This window comes from Oxyura jamaicensis, chromosome 17 (assembly GCF_011077185.1).
Source record: "Oxyura jamaicensis isolate SHBP4307 breed ruddy duck chromosome 17, BPBGC_Ojam_1.0, whole genome shotgun sequence".
Taxonomy (NCBI): domain Eukaryota; kingdom Metazoa; phylum Chordata; class Aves; order Anseriformes; family Anatidae; genus Oxyura; species Oxyura jamaicensis.
Window position 1 is genome coordinate 284,650 of NC_048909.1, and position 4,860 is coordinate 289,509.

A 4,860-nucleotide genomic window follows, 5' to 3' on the forward strand; every position below is an offset into this window, starting at 1 on the left:
AGTGGGCACTGCAAGCCCTTTGCAGCCATGGTGCGCATCTCACCCCAAGAAGCATTCAGGACAATGACCTTCCGTGGTACAGTGGAGAGAGACAGATTATTTAGGGGTTTAAATGGTGCAATCTTCTGGTGGTTGTTTTTGTCACGCAGCAGTGACCTGCTTCCCTGATGGGCCTGCTATGAGCCATGGCCTGGAGGGGCTGGCTGTCCAGGCTGCCTGCGTGTGAGGTTGGCATTGGTGTCCTTGTGTGCTGGCTGCCCTCAGCCCAGCTGGCTGCTGTCTGCCCAGATCCTGCCAAACCAATATGTGGGCAAGAGGAGTGGTGGGCTGTCCACATCTGTTCTTGGAGGGGACCAGCCTGCCTGCAGAAAGCTCTGTCCCATCCCAGCTGTGACTCTGAGGCTGGGAAGGATGTCATCAACACCAGCAGGTACTGAACCAGGCCAGCTCTGTCCCTCCCCTCACTCTGTCCTGTTGATCCAACCATCCAGACAGACATCTGTTCTTCCTCCCTTTCTTCCTTCTTTCGTTCCATACAGACAACCAGCCAGCCATCCTTCCATCCCTCCCTCTCTCTTTCCATTCCCATTTTGTTTCATTTCTGCCTTGTCCCTGCCTTCACCCAGCTCCCTCCTGGCTCTCTGTACCCCCTTGCTCCTTCTCCACTGTTGTTGCTGTCTTCAACCATCTTGTCTCAGTGCTGCTGTCAGGGTTAAGTGCAGCCAGAGCAGTGAATGACTTGGCTGCCCCGGCTCCAAGTTTTGTTGCTAAGGGTGACAGTGTTTCAGGCACTGCTCTGGAGCAGCTGCCTGGGCACGACAAAAGCTCCTGTTGTCCTGCCACAAAGTGCCATTATTCACGTTATTTTGGGCAAAACCTTGCATGGCATCTCTGTCAGGTGGGTGTCACCTCCCAGGGCCATTGGGCAGTGACCAAGGACAAAGGGACACCCAGGAGGCACAGTGGTGGAGGGGCACTGGGTGCCAAGATGCCCTGTGGAGGTTGGCTGTTCTGGAAGGGCAGTAGTGGGGCAGCCCCCAGGGAGCATGGGGGGCGGGCACCTGAGCTCCCTGGCATGGAGAGGTGTCAAGGTTGGGGATGTTGGGGCTGGTTCTTTGCCTTTTCACCACACTCTGCTGGCTGGAGTCACAGAGTTGCCATGCTGGGATGCCAACAGGCTGACCAGCATTTCTCCTGCTTTAAAATCCCAGTGGTATTTGGTGTGTCCAGCAGCACCAAGACAGGCCATAGCGGTTCAGACAGTGGTCAGCCCAGGACTGAGGCCTTTGCTCCAACAGGGGCTTGTCGTTGGTCCCTGGGGAAGGAGGGATGTATGCACCCTCCTTCCCCTTGAGCATATACCCAGCTTCTCACTCTTCTGAGAGACTGCAAGTGGTTTGTCCCTCACCCCACACTTCATAAAACCCCACCCTGCTCAGCTCAGGGCAGGGGGCAGTAGTGTGGGTTACTAGTGGGGCTGTGGGTTATGGAGCAGTGCCCATGACCTGGTCTCTCACCTCCCTCCATTCCACTGCCTTGGGTCATGTCTTAGTGAGCTTCCCCAGTCTTCTGCTTGGCATGACTCCAAACACCAACAGCAGTGGGACACAGGGCAGCACAGCCACAGGGAACCTGGTTGCCCATCCCTCCTTGGACCTGGAGCCTGAGCACCTCTCACAGGGCTGTCTTGCTCCTTGGTCCACGTGCAGAGGATCCATCCATCTGCATCCATCTGCAGAGGGCAGCAACCACCCACCCACCGTTCTCTGGGTGCTGCTGGCGTTACCTGATGGACCGTGGCCTGTCCACAAATGCTGGCTGCTCTCCTTGCAGCTGGGCAGAGCTGGAAGAGACCCCAGCTGCCAGCCTGCGTTTGAGCAAGACAGCTCCAGCCTGGCACAGTCTGCCCCTAAGCTGTCCCTGGGCATGTCCCTGGGTTGCTGGGACAGGATGCCTGCACACACCAGCTGCAAATTCCTGCCCGGGGCTCCTAAAACCCTGCCTAGGGTAGCACTGTGGCTGACAGCTGCAGATGTGGCTGTGGCTTCCAGCAGCCTTCCAGGCCTTCCAGGACGCAGCTCCTTCAGCTCCATTGTGTCCTGCATCCCTGGTGGAAAGCTTGTGGTCAATGTGGCATGGCCACCTGTGCCACACAGGGAACTGGGGAACAGCAGCACGGACAATGCTGTCTGGGAGCACTGCCAGCAGCAAATCAGGCTGGGGCAGGCCAGCCTGGGAACAGTGCCCTGTGGGCTGTGCAGTGCCCAGTATCAGGGCTCTCAATCACACGGGAAGAAACGCAGAAAGGGAGTTGAGAAAAGATAACAGGAAACAGGACACAAGTCTGAGGAGGAAAAAATACCCAAACCCAGCACTGCAGTTGGCCTCAGAGGTCTCTGAGGTTGGCACTGAAACCGCAGAGCCCTGCTACACCCCAGCATACTGGCAGAGCACTGCAGGCACAGTGCTGGCAGGGGCCCTGTGGGAGTAGACCTTCTCCCAGGAACTGGGCAGCCAGGGGGATGGAGAGGAGCATGGGGGGTGCAGCCTCCAGGGCTGCTCAAGCACCCCAAGAGCCCCCAAGGAGTGATTTAGGGGCAAAGAGCACAGTGGGACCTCACTCCCCTACTCTCTTCATGCCATAAAATACAAGTACATGTCCATTTGAGGACAGCACTACATGCCTCAGGGCTCTCCTCCCTGCCTCCGACTCAGTTTCCTCTCTCTTTATTCCGCCAGGGCCTTAGGAGACAGGTATGCCCAGGCAGCCATGCCAGCAAAGAAACAACCAGGCAGGTGGCCTCACCAGGACAGCGGCATAGCCAGACAGACCCGAAGCATGGGCACAGCTCTCAGTGCAGGTGCAGTAAAGGCACACATGTGCCCACTTCCCCTTTTGGCAGAAAACATCCCAGCAAGGGCAGGTGCCCAGGCCTGGCAGAATAGAGGAGCTGCTGGTGCTGCTTTAGCTGACAGTTTCAAGATGAGTCAGTGGGAGCCAAAATCAGGCTGGCATCCTGTTTTCAACCTGGCTGCAGGGTGGCAGACAGGAGGCACACTGGGGAGGCTGAGGGCAGGGCCCTGCCTGCACCCATCTCAGAACAGGCAGGGCATTGGGACGGAGCAGGAGTCTGCACGTGCTGAACCCCCAGCTCACACACCTGCAGCTTCCCATCACTGGCCAGGAGGGAATTGCCCCCAGCCCAGCCACAGCACAGGTGGTCCTAGTGATGGTGCCAGGCTAACGTTGTGGGCTTATTTATAACCCTCTTAGCTCTGTGATGGGCTGAAGAAAATGCAAAGGCAGCAGCAGGTTTATTCCAAGACAAATGAGCATCTTGCTCTTCATCTGCTTCTGGGTGATTTTGGAGAGAGTTGTGTGTGCCAGGAACCTGCAGCCAGACACGACAATCCAGATTTTCAAGAGTAAACAAAATAATAATAATAATGTTCTAGTGGTCTCAGCAAAACAGTGTTTGCAGGATGTGCTTTGGCACAGAAACTGCCAGCCTGCAGAGCGGCCCATGGGCTCAACCCAGCCCCTGCAGCCTCCCTCCTTGCCGTGCTCTGCATGGGCATTGCTCTGGCAGGCAGCTGCAGGCAGGAGCACAGTGGCCAGAGCAGCCTGCTGGGCACCAGACCCTGCCTACATCCTGCTCCACATTGCTCATGCCCAAGGACAGGGCTGGGTGGCAGGGCTCAGTCCAGACTGAGGGGGGCTCCCTGCTGTTCCCTCCTTGGTATCACTCTGTGACTCATCTCTGTCCCCTTGCACTCCTCTGCCACAAGGCTGGAGGAGAAGACATGCCAGTGGGTGGGAGACTTGGGGAGCTGACTGGAGAAGGTGGCCAGTGTGGGCATGAACCCAGTCCCTGATTGCTTCTGAGGGCACCTGTGCTCCTTCCATCCACATGGTGGAGAGCACTGATGAGCCCCAGTGCAGGGGCACAGGGACATTGGGCAAACCCCCAAACAGGAGCAGGTACCAGGAAAAGCCACAGCTCATCTGGGACATTGGGGTTCTGGCTAGCAGCTGGGATGGGAGAGGTGCTTGGCAGACACAGGATATGATTTGTGCTTGCTTTCAAAGATGACCCCTTGGAAATCCCTTCTGGGGAACTGAAACCCCACACAGGGCTACCTGTCTCTTCTGCAAGGAGCTGCAGCCCTGCCAGAGAGGTGGGAGAAAACACAAGGCCATGGGGCAAGATGTGCAGGCACAGAGATCTGCGAGCATCTACCAGGGTGCAGCACACTGCCATGGGGCAGCACGGGACTTGCACTGTGCAATAGGATCCCATCCTGGCATGGGGCACCCTCCCCAGCCAAGTGAGAAGGAACCCAGCCATGGGGCACCCAGCCATGGGTGATATCACCACCCACATGGCACAGGGGAAGTGCTCAGAGCGTGCTGTGACAGCAGCAGGAAGGACCTGCTTGGGGGCTGGGACAAAGCAAAACCACAGAAAAGAGGAAGCCCTGAGTGCTCCAGCCCAGAACCAGCAGCTGCCCTGGAGTACCTGCATGGGCATTCACCAGCCCTGGCTGTGCTGTGCTGCGCCGTGCTGTGCTGTGCCGTGCCGTGCCGTGCCACACCGTGCCAAGCCACTGTCCATTCCACAGTAAGTCCGCAGGCTGAGCCCACATGCCAGCACTGCCACACAACATGGGGAGAGGGGGCTAAGCAACAGGTTGGCTCCTGGTGCTGCCAGCCTGAGGATCTGCCCTTTCAGAGCATTCTTTGAATATGGGGCAGTGTCCTCACTGCTGGGGACTGGCAGGCAAAGGGGCCCGAAGCATCGGTGTCCTTATGCGTGGTGCAGGGAGCAGGCAGAGCTTTTTTCCCTCTTCAGATGACTT

The 4,860-nt window shown here is 57.6% G+C and overlaps 1 protein-coding gene across 2 annotated transcripts in view; it reads left to right on the top strand.

Moving 5' to 3' along the window:
- The first annotated feature begins 798 nt into the window (after nucleotides 1–798).
- The window catches only part of FUT7 (fucosyltransferase 7), a 7,603-nt gene continuing 3,541 nt past the window's right edge, over nucleotides 799–4,860 (top strand). The window contains exon 1 of one of the 2 annotated variants that reach the window (XM_035341282.1): nucleotides 799–898. The gene's annotated coding sequence lies outside the window, so the exon portion shown is untranslated. Of the gene's footprint in view, nucleotides 899–4,570; nucleotides 4,623–4,860 lie in introns of those variants that run through there. The other variant, XM_035341281.1, reaches the window with a different exon arrangement.